At 44.0% G+C, this 16,978-nt stretch overlaps 1 protein-coding gene across 5 annotated transcripts in view; it reads right to left on the bottom strand.

Moving 5' to 3' along the window:
• The window catches only part of TUSC3 (tumor suppressor candidate 3), a 498,607-nt gene that overhangs the window by 406,175 nt on the left and 75,454 nt on the right, over window positions 1-16,978 (bottom strand). Inside the window, exons 1-2 of one of the 5 annotated variants that reach the window (XM_050947919.1) lie at window positions 2,631-2,715; window positions 1,537-1,597 (exon numbers count right to left, since the gene is read on the bottom strand). The exons of the other annotated variants lie outside the window; for them this stretch is intronic. The gene's annotated coding sequence lies outside the window, so the exon portion shown is untranslated. Of the gene's footprint in view, window positions 1-1,536; window positions 1,598-2,630; window positions 2,716-16,978 lie in introns of those variants that run through there. 5 annotated transcript variants of the gene reach the window in all.

Raw genomic sequence — 16,978 nt, forward strand, 5'->3', positions numbered from 1 at the left:
GACACATTTTCAGCCTCATAACTATATACATGAAATTATAACCTATAACATCACTATAACATTGCTGTAACAATAGTGCTCAGTGCATCATGAGCCTTCTGAAGACAACTGACATGACAAACTTTGCATTGTATACCACACAATCATTTTACAAGGATAAACATGGGGGTGCTGGGTGTTTCCCTGAGGTACAGAGTGTCACACCAGGCTAGAGTGCGTTTGGAGCATGGAACCATCACAATCAGCTGGGCAGGTGAGCTTTCCACATCGAAGGGGCTGTTTGCTCTCTATAGCAGAGTTGAAAACATTTACCAAAGCAGTCAGAGCAGAACATTGTGGGACACCTCCTGGATGCCAGTTAGATCAACTTAAGCAATGCAGTGTCTACACTGCCACTACGATGACCTAACTACATTGAATTAAGAGCTATGCCTCTTGTGGAGGTGAGTAATTAAGTCAACGTAGCAGGCAAGTTATGTTTGCAGAAGGGATCTGGCAGTGTAGACACATTCATTATTAACTTGACATAAGGTAGCTTACATTGACCCAACTGTGTAGTTTAGACCAGTCCTTAGCCTCATTCTTAACTTCACGAATGACTAGTACCAATGTATTGAATAAAATTAATCAAATATAGTTTAACAGTGTGTTTGCTGAACTGGGGCCTAGGAAAGAAATTTCAATGTTATTGTAGGAATTTTTTTCAATTACTAGCCAAGAACTTGGAAGTAGCTAAAAGAATGGGGAAGTGGAGATCACATGACTTAATTATAAATTAAAAGGTTACTACAATAAAACCACTAGTTAAACCTCAAAGAATATTCTGTTTAGATCACCTTTACACTGAAACTACACCTCTACCTCAATATAACGCTGTCTTTGGGAGCCAAAAAATCTTACTGCCTTATAGGTGAAACCGTGTTACACTGAACTTGCTTTGATCCACTGGAGTGCGCACTCCTCCCCCCAAGCACTGCTTTATCACATTATATCCAAATTCATGTTATATTGAGTGGTGTTATATCGAGGTAGCAGTGTATAATGTTCTGGGATAAGTATTATAGAGGACATCCAGGAAGATTCCAAATAGTTTTTATATAGAAAAGCTAAAGAGGTTCAACTTACTCTCACTGCAAAATACATCAGGGTAATCCAGCAGAACTATTATGAAGGAGTTCGATTAAAAGGAAACACAAATAAATAAATAAAGGAAAATAATCCTTTAAAATTAGGGAATTCCAGCAAAATTATTTCAGTCAAGGAATACTAAAATTAGAACAAGTTGTAAAAACTACCAATAAAAATAATAAATGTGAAAAATCCTGTTATTGCAATCTGTACAATGCCAAAGAAAAATCCAAAGTAAAGAAATGTTAATGTCGGCGGGAAGTGGTGCGGACTGAGGGATGTGCGGTCGCTGCTTTCCGCTGTCCCCATTTGCCTGGAGCGACGAACCACAGCCAGTGGGAGCCGTGATGGGCCGAACCTGAGGACGCAGCAGGTAAACAAACCAGCCCAGCCTGCCAAGGTGCTTACCCTAGCGGGCCGCGTCCCAAAGGTTGCCGACCCGTGACCTATGTGATATACCTCTTTTCTTCTGAAAAAGGAAAGAAGAAAGTGAGAGAATCACAATACTAAGAACCTCCAGAAAGGAAGGTTAGCGGCACAGAAGGATATTGAAATGAATAGTCTAAGAAAAACCTGATACTTACTAGTCTTTTAAAAAACGCATATACTTTTGCTCCTAATTCAGGAAAATCTTTAAACATGTGCCAACACGACTTAAGCACATATTTAACTGAAATCCCATTGACTATAACTTTTAACACTTATTAAAAGTGAATTCCTGAATAGGGAAGCACTCCTAAACCCTCAGAAAGCATCCTACATCTACAAATCATTATGACGTGCTGCAAGTTTCTTCTGCACAAATTTAACATACTATCTTCAAATATTAGTAAGTATTAGCTAAGACTGTGTGTTTGCTGTAGCCCTTACCTCTGTGACTTTTAGCATTTATTTTAATGAAAATCAGTCTTTATCGTCTTAATCCTTAATGAGCACTTCTCCTCCATGAATAACATTTTCAATTTTAGCTAAATCCATTGTAGTGGATTATGGTTTAATAGTTTAAGGCTATCTAAAAATGTTGAATGGTTTTATATAATTGTTACTTAAAATAAGGGATATTGACTTCTCAGAATTTTCCATAACAAATTAAAATATTATGTTTTAAAGTAAAATTACTTTTGTATTTTTTGCCATGACAAAGAGCCGGCCTCAATTACTACCTCAACTACATGAAACATATGTTCATTTGTTTCTCAGGGGTGGAGAGTGGGAACAGAATAGAAGGTAGATATAACATTCTTCTCCATACTCCTTGACATAAATTATCTTCTACTGTTTTCTGAACCTGGAGCCCAAAGTGTCTTTAAAAATGTAAAAAAATTAACTAATTCCCTAAGTTATGTTCCAGTTTCAAAATCTCTCTCAAGCACTCTCTGTGAAGATAATCTGAATATTATACTGAACAATGCTATGTTATTAACTGTTGCTTGTAAACCTAATTGTAAACTGTTGCACTTTCTTAAACTTTCCTTAAGAAAACATCTTTAGTCTATAATTACTGTTACAGAAAGAAATAATGCAGAAGCTGGTCTTCCAGCATGAAGTAGTTCATGTGATAAGATACTTCCCACCAGATGAAAGCCACTTTACATGGAACCACAACATCTGCTTTCCATGCTATCACCCTATGAAAGCTGAACAGAAAAAAGAACAAAGAATTTCCCAACAACCAACAATTTCATGGATTTTTACAATAAAAAATAAGTTTGAATCTCATAAGAGAGCTTGCAGCTTCTTGCACAGTGATTTTCTTCTTTAAAAATAAAGCTTTTCCAGAAAAACTGTTCAACATTATTTGTCCTGCTTTTTTCTGCAGCCAGCAGAGAAAGATAGAAAGGAAAGTCAAGTCAATGTTAATTTGAACAGGAGGGTTATTTTCTTTAGGGCACAAGTCTAGGAGTCAGGATATTGGTTTATATTCTCAATTTATGCCACAGACTTCCTGTGTGACTATGAAGAAGACATTTTAGTTCCTCCGTGCCTCAGTTTTATCTTCTGCAAAATGAGGCTAACACTGCCAGGCTCCTCTGGGGTTTTCAGAAAACTTAAATTAATATTTGTACAGCACCTTGAGGTCATTAGATGGAATGCACAATATAAATGTGAAGTATTATCAAAACAATTTTGGTGTGCTGAAAAAATAGGCATAAAATCTACTAGTGGCAGAGAATGGCTCCCTCGTATAATTGGGCTCTTCGCAACATGGCTCATACCCTCTTTTACTCAGAGACAAATCAATATAATGCTTTTGTACTTCATAATCTGTGTGGTTGCATTCATTGTACAAAACAGTGGCAAACTATAAATGAGACTTGCTTAAGGAACTGTTTCCTATGAGTACCCAGTGTCAGTAAAATGTCCACAATGACTCTAAAAAATGGTTACTCACCTCTTGTAACTGCTGTTCTTTGAGATGTGTTGCTCATATCCATTCCAATTAGGCATGTGCGTGCTGTGTGCACGGCCGTCAGAAAGTTCTTCCCCTAGCAGCATCCGTTGGGTAAGCTGTGGAGCCCACTGGAGTGGCCCCTCCATGGTGCTCAGTATATGACCCTGCTGACCCAGCACCCCTTGAGTTCTTTTGCTGGCTACTCCAACAGAGGAGAAGGGGGGCAGGTTTGGAATGGATATGAACTACATATCTCGAAGAACAACAGCTATAAGAGGTGAGGAACCGTTTTTTCTTCTTCGAGTGATTGCTCATCAATTCCAATTAGATGACTCTCAAGCCTTACCTAAGCGGTGGGGTCGGAGTTAGGGAACACTGATTCCAGCACCGCTCTACTGAAAGCCATGCTGGATGATGGAATAATGCGAGGTGAAGGTATGCACCGAGGACCAAGTGGTGCCCCGCAGATTTCTTAGGCCTGGTCTACACTACGTGTTTATACCGAATTTAGCAGCGTTAAACCGATTTAACACTGCACCCATCCACACAATGAAGCTCTTTATATCAATTTAAAGGGCTCTTAAAACCGATTTCTGTACTCCTTCCTGACGAGGGGAGTAGCGCTGAAATCGGTATTGCCATGTCGGATTAGGGTTAGTGTGGCCGCAATTCGACTGTATTGGCCTCGGGGCGGTATCCCACAGAGCACCATTGTGACCACTCTGGAAAGCCATCTGAACTCGGATGCACTGGTCAGGTAGACAGGAAAAGCCCCGCGAACTTTTGAATTTCATTTCCTGTTTGCCCAGCATGGAGCGCTGATCAGCATGGACTGTACGGGAGATACTGGAGCTGATCGCTTTATGGGGAGACAAATCTGTTTTATCAGAGCTCCGCTCCAGAAGACGAAATGCCAAAGCATTTGAAAAAATCTCCAGACATAGGCCACAGCAGGGACTCCATACAGCGCTGCATGACAAGCGTAACGGAAAGCCAAAGAATCAAATGGACGTTCATGGAGGGAGGGAGAGAAACTGAGGACTCCAGCTATCCCACAGTCCCCGCAGTCTCCGAAAAGTATTTGCATTCTTGGCTGAGCTTCCAATGCCTGAAGGGTCAAAAACATTGTCCCAGGTGGTTCAGGGTATATCTCGTTAATTTACCCCCTCTTTCCCCCCCCCCGTGAAAGAAAAGGGGAAAAAATCGTTTCTTGCCATTTTTCAATGTCACCGTATGTCTACTGCATGCTGCTGGTAGACGCAATGCTGCGGCGCTGAACAGCAGCACCCCCTCCCCTTCCTTTCCTGCTGGCAGACAGTACAAAACAGTGGAAAACCATCCTCATCATCCCATGAGTGCTCCTGGCTGGCCTCGGTGAGGTTGGCTGGGGGCGCCTGGGCAACAATGGGAATGACTCCTGGTCATTCCCGGCAGACGGTGCAAAAGCTTCCTCATCATAGCAATGGGGGGCTGAGCTCCATCAGCCCCCGCCCCTTCATGTCTAATGAAGAATCTGTACTGCCTGGACTATCAAAGCAGTGGGAGGCTGCCTCTCCCTCATTTTATCTGACTAAAAAGTCAGTGTTTCTTATTCCTGCATTCTTTATTACTTCATCACAAAAATGGGGGGCACACTGCCACGGTAGCCCAGGAGGGTTGGGGAAGGAGGGAAGCAACGGGTGGGGTTGTTGCAGGGGCACCCCCGAGAATGGCATGCAGCTCATCATTTCTGTGGGATTTCTGGGGCTCTGACCCGGAGCGGCTGTGCTCTCTGGTTCTCTAGTCCACTTGCCCCATATTCTAGGCAGGACTGACTATTTTTAGACAAAGCATAAAGAAGGGAATGACCTGGGAAGTCATTCCCATTTTTGTTCATGTGCCCCCAGCTGACCTCAGCGAGGCCAGCCAGGAGCATCCATGACAGCAGCAGACGGTACAAAAGGACTGATAACCCTCATCGCCAATTTCCATTTGCAGACGGTGCTATAGCTGGTAACCGTCCTTGCTACCTTGCAAAGGCAAATGAATGCTGCTGTGTAGCACTGCAGTACCACGTTTGTCAGCAGCATTCAGTACACACATAGTGACAGTGACAAAAGGCTAAACGGGCTGCATGCTATGGCAGCTGCCAGGGCAACCCAGGGAAAAAGGGCGCAAAATGATTGTCTGCCGTTGCTGTCACAGAGGAAGGATTGAGTGACGATATTTACCCAGAATCACCCGCAACACTGTTTTTGCATTAGGATCTCAACCCAGAATTCCAATGGGCAGGGGAGACTGCGGGAACTATGGGATAGCTACGGGATAGCTACCCACAGTGCAACGCTCTGGAAATCGACGCTAGCCTCAGTACATGGACGCACACCGCCGAAATAATGTGCTTAGTGTGGCCACATCCACTTGACTTTATACAATCTGTTTTTTAAAACTGGTTTATGTAAAAATCAGAATAATCCCATAGTGTAGACATACCCTTAGCTCAGCACCTGGGCCAGGAACACCACTGACAAGGCCTGGGCCCTAGTGGAGTGTGCGGTAAGAGCTGAGGTTGGCACCCAGCCAGCTCATAACAAGTGTAGACACAGGACATGATCGAGGAGGATATTTGAGAGGAGACCAGAGGCCTTTCATCCAGTCTGCCACCGCTACGAATAGTTGTCTTAGTGCTTTTGATGTAGGGCTCTGCAGACATTGAAAGAATGCAGTCACTGTTCCTGGGGACCAGCATGAGGTTTTGGGTAAAAGACAGGTAGGAAAGTGTCCTGGCTGGTATAAAAGTTAGACACCACCTTGGGGAGGAAGGTCAGGTGCAGTCAGTTTCACCTTATCCCTGTGGAAGACCATATAAGGCAGTTCCAAGGTGAGGGCCTTCAGCTTGGAGACGTGTCTCGTGGACAAAATGGCAACCAGAAAGGCTGTCTTCCAGGAGAAATACAGGAGTACGTGGCCAGCAGTTCGAACGGGGGTCCCATGAGCCTCGAAAGGACCAGGTTAAGATCCTCGCAGCGATAGGCTGATGGATCTGACGATATAGATGGTCCAAGCCTTTCGGAAAGCGACCAACCATAGGGTTGGCGAAGAGAGAGAGGCCAGACGCACCTGAGTGGAAGAATGAGATGACAGCGAGATGAACAATTACGGAGGCTGCCGCTAGGTCTTGCAGTTTCTGGTGCAGGAGATACTCCAAAACGAGCGATACCAGCACCTGGAGTGGGAGTATGTGGCGCTGGTCACACCAACAAAAAAACCTTTTCCACTTCGCCAGATATGTGGCTCTAGCAAAGGGCTTCCTGCTGCCTAGTAGGACCTGTCTTACTTGGTCTGAACACAGAAGCTCCGTGGAGTGCAGCTATTCAGCTTCCAAGCCATGAGGTGGAGAGACCGCAGGTCAGGATGACAGACACAACTATGGTCCTAAGTGAGTAGGTCAGGGAGGAAAGGCAACATGATCAGTACATCTACTGACAGCTCCAGCAGTGTGATGTATCAGTGCTGGCAATGCCATGCCGGAGCTATCAGAATCACCTTTGCCCTGTCCCTGTGGATTTTGAGCAGGACTTTGTGCACAAGAGGGAATGGAGGAAAAGCACAGAGCAGGCGACCTGTCCAGGGCAGCAGGAATGCGTCCGTGAGGGAGCCTGGGCTGCGACCCTGGAAGGAGCAGAACGCTGGTCACTTTCTGTTAATTGGGTGGCAAACGGGTCAACTTGGGGAAACCCCCACTTTTGGAAGATGGGGTGTACGACATCCGGTCAGAGAGACCACTCATGCGAATGAAAGGAACTGCCAGTGTGTTCTAGATCCTTGGAAGAAAGGAAGCTCCCAGGTGAATAGAGTGGGCTATGCATAACTCCCGCAGTCGAATGGCTTCCTGGAAGAGGGGGAGGGACGGATCCCCCCTTGCTTGTTGATGTAAAACATGGCTGTGCTGTTGTCCGTTAGAACCACCAAGCAGCGCCCTTGCAGTTGGGCCTGGGAGGCTTGGCAAGCCAAGCACACCACCATTATCAAGAGGCGTGCCCCAAGAGTTGGTCCTGGGGACAGTTTTGTTCAATATATTCATTAATGATCTGGAGGATGGTGTGGATTACACCATCAGCAAGTTTGGAGATGACACTAAACTGGGAGGAGTGGTAGCTACACTGGAGAGTTGGGATAGGATACAGAGGGACCTAGACATATTAGAGGATTGGGCCAAAAGAAATCTGATGAGCTTCAGCAAGGACAAGTGCAGAGTCCTGCATTTAGGATGGAAGAATCCCATGCACTGCCACAGACTAGGAACCGAGTGGCTAGGCAGCAATTCTGAAGAAAATGACCTAGGGGTTACAGTGGACAGGAAGCTGGATATGAGTCAACACTGTGCCCTTGTTGCCAAGAAGGCTAATGGCATTTTGGGCTGTATAAGTAGGGGCATTGCCAGCAGATCGAGGGACATGATCATTCCCAACTATTCAGCATTGGTGAGGCCTCACTGTCATAAACAGATAGCTAAGAGTTAATGTCTCTTTCACCTATAAAGGGTTAACAAACAGTGACCTGCAAACACCTGACCAGAGGACCAATCAGGAGACAAAATACTTTCAAATCTCGTGGAAGGAAGCCTTTGTTTGTGGGTTTTGGGTTTGGCTTTGTTCTCTCTGGGTCCTGGACGGGACCAGAGGTGCAACCAGGTTTCTGCCAATCTCCCTGCTACAGTCTCTTATCTATTCAGAATTGGAAGTAAGAAAAGGCGGTCATAGTCTTTTAATTTGCTTTTTTTTTCATTTGCATGTGTGTACTTGCTGGAAGTAGCTTAAATTGTGTTTCTGCTGGAGAAAGTTTCTTTCTATTGTTTATAGTTAAAAGACCCTGTAACTTTTTACCATCTAAAGTGCAGAGATAAACCTTTTACTTTTTTCTTTCTTTTTTTTATTAAAGTTTTGCTTTTAAGACCTGTGTGATTTTTTTCTCCTAGTCAAGGTTCAAGGGAATTGGTGGGGAGAAGGGAAGGATAAATTTTCTCTTTGTGTTAGATTCACGCAGCTTGAATCTGTACGGCCTCTGGGTGAGGGGGAAGGTAACACTCCTCTCGGTGTGGTGATTCAAGAAGTTGAATCAGGCGATCTCCTAGTTTCCCAGGGCGGGAAGGAGCTGGGAGGAAGAAGGGAGGGGGAAGGGAATGGTTTATTTCCCTTTGTTGTAAGACTCAAGGAATTTGGGTCTTGGGACCCCCAGGGAAGGTTTTTGGAGGAGACCAGAGTCTATCAGGTGCTCTACTCTAAGTCCTGATTGGTGGCAGCCTATCAGATCTAAGTTGGTAATTAAGCTTAGGGGAATTCATGCTAGTACCCATATTTTGGACGCTAAGGTCCAGAATTGGGAATTATACTTGACACTCATCTGTAGTACTATGTCCAGTTTTAGGCCCCACACTACAAGAAGGATGTGGAAAAAATGGAAAGAGTCCAGTGGAGCGCGACAAAAATTATTAGGGGGCTGGGGCACATGACTTATGAGGAGAGGCGAAGGGAACAGGGCTTATTTAGTCTGCCAAAGAGAAGAATGGGGGCAGGGATTTGATAGCTGCTTTCAACTACCTGAAGGGGGGTTTCAAAGAAGATGGATCTAGACTGTTCTCATTGATACCAGAAGACAAAACAAGGAGCAATGGTCTCAAGTTTCAGTGGGGGAGGTTTTGGTTGGATATTAGGAAAAACTTTTTCATTAGGAGGATGGTGAAGCACTGGAATGGATTACCTAGGGAGGTGGTAGAATCTCCTTCCTTAGGAGGTTTTTAAGGTCAGACTTGATATAGTCCTGGCTGGGATGATTTAGTTGGGGATTGGTCCTGCTTTGAGCAGGGGGTTGGACTAGATGACCTCCTGAGGTCCCTTCCAACCCTGATATTCTATTATTAGCTCCCTGATGTTAATATGGAGGGAGAGCTCGTTCTGTGACCACAGGCCCTGAGTCTGAAGGTCCCCCAGATGGCCCTCCACCCTATAGCTAACGCGTCCATAACCAAGGACAAGAAAGACAGGGGGATGTGGAAGGGAACTTCCTCGCACACCATTCGGGGGTCGAGCCACCAGTGAAGGGAGGTAAGGACCTGTTCCAGCACTGTGACCACTGAATTCGTGCCCTAGATGGTAGGCTGAGGTGAGCTATGCCTTCAACAGCCTGAGACGGAGCCTGGCATACTGGGTTATGTATGTGAAAGAAGCCATGTGGCCAAGGACACTCATGAACGCTCTTGCTGTCAAGGTCGGGAATTGCTGAAGGCCTTGAATGATGTCCGTGATAGCTCAGACACAGGATTCCAGCAGAAGGGCCCGAGCTTGAATGGAGTCCAGCACCGCCTCAATGAATTCTATCATCTGGGTCAGTTCTAGGGTCGACTTCTCCATGTTTAGGAGGAGATCCAGATGTTCAAACGTATACCTGACCAGGCAGAGCTGGGACTGCACCTGCACTCTAGTACGGCACCGAAGTAGCCAGTCATCGAGGTAGGGATATGCTAGCACCTGCTGTCAATAGAGGAAGGCAGCCACAACTGACATGCACTTGGTGAACACCTGGGGAGCTGTTGAAAGGCTGAATGGAAGGGCCATAAACTGGTAATGTTTGCGGTTTACCATGAAGCGCAGGAAGCACCTGTGCATCAGATGAATTGTTATGTGGAAGTATACGTTCTTCATATCGAGGGAGGCATACTGGTCTCCAGGATCCAGGGAAAGGATAATAGTGCCTAGGGAGACCATGTGGAACTTCAGCTTTGCCATGAATTTTTTGAGCTCACACAGGTCCAGAATGGGCCAAATGCCCCCTTTGGTCTTGGGTATTAGGAAATATCGAGAGTAGAACCGCTTGCCCCTTAGCTCCTGTGGAACCTCCTCCATTGCCCCCATGGTGAGGAGTGCATGAACTTCCTGAATAAGGAGTTGCTCGTGAGAGGGGTCCCTGAAGAGGGTTGGGGGGCCGGGTAGGAACAGAATTGGAGAGAGTATCCCGTTTCCACTGTATGAAGAACCAGCGGTCCGAGGTTATTTGTGACTACGCACGGTGGAAGTGGGATAAAGTATTCAAAAAGGGTGGGGAAGGATCCGGGGCTAAGTCCAGTATGCTGTCCTCAGGTGTCCCTTGAAAAGGCCTGCTTAGAACCCAATGATAGTTTGGTTGGACCCTGGCCTTGTCCCGACAGGGGGTTGGAAGGTTTCCTTCTGCTATTCCATCCCCTCTGCCTGTAGGAGTCCTGCCTCAGCCGAGGAGGATAGGAGCATTGTTGCAGCTGCTGGGGCTTGATGTGCTTCTTCTGGGTTGCATACCCAGCGATGTGATAGTTGTCCTCGAGTCCTGTAGACTATGCAGCCAAGAGTCAGTCTGTGAGCCTTCCCCATCAGAGGGCAGGTCCTGCAGCATCTGCTGAACCTCAGGCAGTAGGCTCGAGGCTTGCAACCAGGAAGAGCATTTCATGGCAATACCTGCGGACAAGGTATGCGCCGCTGAGTCTGCAGCATCCAGAGAGGTCTGCAGTGAGGTCCATGCCACCATTCTGCCCTTGTCAGCAAGGGCCTCAAACTCCTCCTGGACTCAGGTGGCATAAGCTCCTTGACCTTGAGTACTGAGTTCCAAGCCATTTCAGACAAGAGTCGTGTGGGGGGGGTCACTCGTTGGCATAGGCGTGTTGCAAGATTTGCAGGGTTTGAATCCCAGGGACTTGGGCATGAGAATCCTCATGGGACTCTCCCAAGGGAAAGCAGTCAGGGCAGAGGGAAACCCCCCAACCCAACTGCTACTAAATACAACAAAAACAAAAAAAGCAACAACAAGAAAGAATAACTATTATTAGTATCAAGCTGGGAAACATGGAGAACTTGCTAAGCAAGACCCCACAGTTTCAACAACTGTCATAAACGGTAAGAAGGAATTGAGGGGGGGCCAGATCAGCAGGGTCATATATTGAGTGCCATGGAGGAGCCACTCTAGAGGGTTCCACAGCCAACCCGACGGATGCTGCTAGGGGAAAAAAAACTTTCTGATGGTCATGTATGCGGTGCGCGCACACCTAATTGGAATCTATATGAGTGATCACTCAAAGAACACCATTTACTATCTCAGGTGCCAGAGGCCTGAGGTTTCTGATGTAGTGCAAGGCAGCATGGTTTACTAGTTCCTCAAAATATTTCTCTTTCAACTTTTACAACTTCTGCTTTTCAAGAACAGACCAAAAAATCCCAATAATTATGGCATTCTACCTAAGAATATATAATAAATTATACTGGCGAGAAAAACTAGAGAAGTAGGAGAGCAATAAAGATCTCACGTTGCACTGTTTTTCATATGATGTCCCTGTACTTTGAGAAGTTCAGACAGGTCACTTCTAACGTCCCTTTTATCAAAAATAATAATAATAATAAAAAAATCAATCTAAATATTCAAGAGTTTGGAACTATTAAATGTGTGCAAGACATTGCTAGACTGAGCTCTTTCCATTGCATTCACCACCACCACCAAGATCAGTGGAATGAGTGTTCAATGAAGCAAACAGCATTTGAAATGAAGAGAAACTAAATGAGCATAGGCATTAAAAAAGCTGAAATAGCTGTATGGCTCAAAAGCATGACTCACCATCAGATGTTGGTCCAATAAAAGAATTACCTCACCCACCTTGTCTCATTAAAAAAAGCTGTAATTTTGCTTAAACTGAATATTGGTAACACTTGCTCAGTGTTGCATGACAAAGTCATTCAGAATTTTAAATTACTAGAAAAAGTCTTACACACCAAAATATGAAGGCATTGACAACTCAAACTGACATCAGCACACATTTCAAAAAGTATGTTTTTGTACGCATATTTTGTGGCCCTAAAAAATGTTGGCACAAAAGCATCTTTAGGATTTTTAAAATATGGTCCTCTCAGCAGAAGTACATTTAAGCAGGAACAACTTGACTGGTCAAGTGGCACTTTTCTCTTCAGCAATTCCTTAAGTCATTACAGTACTCTGGAGGAAAGTTTGAATTTGATGATCACAGTGGAAGTTCTATTCAGGTTTGAGGCTGTAACTCCTTCACTAGAGCATTAGTAACAAAATCACTATTTGAGGGTTTGGGGGATGTAAAAATCAGGGCACTGACAGAGTTATTCAGTGTGATAGAAGAGATCAAGCTATACAAAATAGGATCCTCAAAGACAAGTCAGGTAATACACAATTAGACTAAATCTAAAAGCAAAAAGAAACAAAAAGACACAAAAACTCACAGAATGGTATGGTCAACAAATATCTTACAGAAGAGAAGCAGACTTCTCTACTTCCCCAAAGAGAAAAGGATGCTACTAGAAGGACACTTGGAACCTTTCCTCCTTCTAAAAAAGGAAATAGCTCAGGAACATATAGAGTCACTGATGGCTAAACTCCCTTCACTATAGATGCACCACTCTAGAATTATGAGCTATTGCTAACTAAGAATTGCCCAAGAATCAGACTTTTCTGAAAAGACAAGACAAAAGCCCAAGAGAGGAGAAACTCAAAGCCGAACAGCAGAGTTTCCTCTGACTTTCACAAGAGTATATAATGCCACTCAGCGCAGGCAAGCCAGGAAGCCTGTTAACTACACCATTAGCGTATCTGAAAATAAACACCCCTTTCCCCATTTTCACTAATTTACTTAGAATGAATTGAAATAAATACTACATATTAAAATACTATAAGATGTTGCCAGATACAAAGCTAGGAATAAATACAGGGACCTAGACTGAATAAACTAATTTGATGAAGGAATAATGTTACATGTAAAAATGGAAGTCAACTAAAAATTAATACAGCCTTGGGAAAGACAGTGGTAATCCTGTTAGAAAAGAATGGGGTCACACTCATAATGATTTCTTATAAATTATTGATGAAATCAAGTTGTAAGGATGTTTGCAATCAAGTGTGCTTTTATTACCACAAATAAATAAAATATACATATGCTGGAAAAGGCAGTAATAAAAAGGGTTGAAACTCAATATCTTATAAGCACTTGATCACAGAGTGAAATAATCAGAAATGTAACTGATCAATAATGCTCAGACACAACAACCATATACACAGACGTCCTACCATTATTGTTAAAATAAGGAGAAAAATAATGAAAGATTTATACAGTTATTCCCCTCTGCTGGAGAACAACAGTTCCTTAGATGAATTTGTGTTACTGCACAGCAGATTATTAAAGTTTAAAGAGCATTAAAGAATGTAGAGAGGCTCCACAAGAAACAAATTTAAACTAGATATTTCAGCAGTCAGTAGAGTGCTGATGGAGAAACTAGAACTTGGGCAAGGACAGCTATGTAAAGTTGGTGAGCAGATGCACCAGAAAGGGATCTACAGAAAGCAACTTTCTGAAGTAGCTTGCTGACTAAAGCTCAGCCAGCAGATGTTCAGTGTATGTCCCAAGACGGTTGTACAAACAGCAGTGGCCTAACTTTTCTTAGACAAAGTGATACGGTACAAGATGCAAAGAGTCCTGTGGCATCCTATAGACTAACAGACGTTTTGGAGCATGAGCTTTCGTGGGTGAATACCCACTTCCTCAGATGCATGTACTGGAAATTTCCAAGGGCAGGTATATATATGCAAGCAAGAAGCAGGCTAGAGATAACAAGGTTAGTTCAATCAGGGAGGATGAGGCTCTCTTCCAGCAGCTGAAGTGTGAAAACCAAGGGAGGAGAAACTGCTTTTGTAGTTGGCAAGCCATTCATAGTCTTTGTTTAATCCTGAGCTGATGGTGTCAAATTTGCAGATGAACTGAAGCTCAGCAGTTTCTCTTTGAAGTCTGGTCCTGAAGTTTTTTTGCTGCAGGATGGCCACCTTAAGGTCTGCTATAGTGTGGCCAGGGAGGTTGAAGTGTTCTCCTACAGGTTTTTGTATATTGCCATTCCAAATATCTGATTTGTGTCCATTTATCCTTTTCCTTAGAGACTGTCCAGTTTGGACGATGTACATAGCAGAGAGGCATTGCTGGCATATGATGGTATATATTACACTGGTGGATGTGCAGATGAATGAACCGGTGATGGTGTGGCTGATCTGGTTAGGTCCTGTGATGGTGTCGCTGGTGTAGATATGTGGGCAGAGTTGGCTTCGAGGTTTGTTGCATGGATTGGTTCCTGAATTAGAGTTACTATGGTGCGGTGTGCAGTTACTGGTGAGAATATGCTTCAGGTTGACAGGTTGTCTGTGGGCGAGGACTGGCCTGCCACTCAAGGCCTGTGAAAGTGTGGGATCATTGTCCAGGATGGGTTGTAGATCCCTGATGATGCGTTGGAGGGGTTTTAGCTGGGGACCGTATGTGATGGTCAGTGAACATAAGAACATAAAAACAGCCGTACCGGGTCAGACCACAGGTCCATCTAGCCCAGTTTCTGTCTACCGACAGCGGCCAATGCCAGGTGCCCCAGAGGGAGTGAAGCTAACAGGCAATGATCAAGTGATCTCTCTCCTGCCATCCATCTCCATCCTCTGATGAACAGAGGCTAGGGACACCATTCTTTACCCTTCCTGGCTAATAGCCATTTATAGACTTAGCTACCACAAATTTATCCAGTTCCCTTTTAAACATTGTTATAGTCCCAGCCTTCACAACCTCCTCAGGTAAGGAATTCCACAAATTGACTGTGCGCTGTGTGAAGAAGAACCTCCTTTTATTTGTTTTAAACCTGCTACCTATTAATTTCATTTGGTGACCCCTAGTTCTTGTATTATGGAAATAAGTAAATAACTTTTCCTTATCCACTTACCCCACATCACTCATGATTTTATATACCTCTATCATATCCCCCCTTAGTTTCCTCTTTTCCAAGCTGAAGAGGCCTAGCCTCTTTAATCTTTCCTCATATGGGGCCCTCTCCAAACCCCTAATCATTTTACTTGCCCTTTTCTGAACCTTTTCTAGTGTTAGAATATCTTTTTTGAGGTGAGGAGACCACATCTGTACACAGTATTTGAGAAGTGGGTGTACCAGGGATTTATATAAGGGCAATAAGATATTCTCAGTCTTATTCCTTATCCCCTTTTTAATGATTCCTAACATCCTGTTCGCTTTTTTTACCGCCTCTGCGCACTGCGTGGACATCTTCAGAGAACTATGCACAACGATGCCAAGATCTTTTTCCTGACTCGCTGTAGCTAAATTAGCCCCCCATCATATTGTATGTATAGTTGGGGTTATTTTTTCCAATGTGCATTACTTTACATTTATCCACATTAAATTTTGTTTGCCATTTTGTTGCCCAATCACTTAGTTTTGTGAGATCTTTTTGAAGTTCTTCACAATCTGCTTTGGTCTTAACTATCTTGAGTAATTTAGTATCATCTGCAAACTTTGCCACCTCACTGTTTACCCCTTTCTCCAGATCATTTGGAGTGGAGTCCTGTTGGTTTCTTTCTTGGGTTTGTCTTGCAGTATGAGGCTTCTGGGTACACGTCTGGGTCTGTTGATCTGTTTTCCTTATTTCCTCGTGCGGGTATTGTAGTTTTGAGAAAGCTTGGTGGAGATTTTGTAGGTGTTGGTCTCTGTCTGAGGGGTTAGAGCAGATGCGGTTGTACCTCATTGCTTGGCTGTAGACAATGGATCGTGTGGTGTGCCCGGGATGGAAGCTGGAGGCATGAAGGTAGGCATAGCAGTCGGTAGATTTTCTGTATAGGGTGGTGTTAACAATGGATCGTGCAAGAATTCAAAAGCAATGGCTTGTTTTCTGCTTGGATGGCGAATGGGGACATCTAATTTTGGCTGGTCATTTCAAGTGTTCATCACAAATACAGGTCATTGTATGGTCCAAGCCAGCTTCTATAAAAAAAGGAACCCAACTGTACCACCCAGCAGAAATGGGATAAAATACCCTGTCTCCTTCAGCACATTGCTTCCCAAAAGCTGACAGTACCTACTAAAGAGCAGACTGGCCACCTGGGAATCCTCCAGCTATCAAGTATCTATCTTGGATAGTCACTTTTCTGTCTCTCTCTCTTTTCAAGCAAGTTTAGGTTGCCTACTAGCACATCAGGAAAATAACAGATTGTCCCTCATTTGCTCCACCAGTGTTTGCAGTATCAACTCCTGCTGTGAATAATAACTGAGCATAAAACTGATGGCTAAGCAAACTTGTAATGAAAAGTAAACCATTTCCATGGGGTGACTACCCAAACCAGTCAGTTGACTATTTCCTGAATCTGGTTACCTAATTAATGAGGAAGTGTACATGCTTATATAGGTGTTTTAATGTTTATCACAGAGTTCACGCACATGGGTGAGTGAGTGACAGAGAGAGAGGGGTTCCAAATCAAGATTGTCCTAAAGTAGCTTTGAAACTGAACAACTTTGTTAACAAGATTGTGAAACACTGTACACATGTCTACCATACTTATTGGTTTCAGTTGTAAGTTTATACAAGCGCAAAATAAGAGTAAGTGTGAAAGCCTTTTGAGCAGTACTCCATA

The sequence above is a fragment of the Gopherus flavomarginatus genome, chromosome 3 (assembly GCF_025201925.1).
Source record: "Gopherus flavomarginatus isolate rGopFla2 chromosome 3, rGopFla2.mat.asm, whole genome shotgun sequence".
Classification (NCBI taxonomy): Eukaryota; Metazoa; Chordata; order Testudines; family Testudinidae; genus Gopherus; species Gopherus flavomarginatus.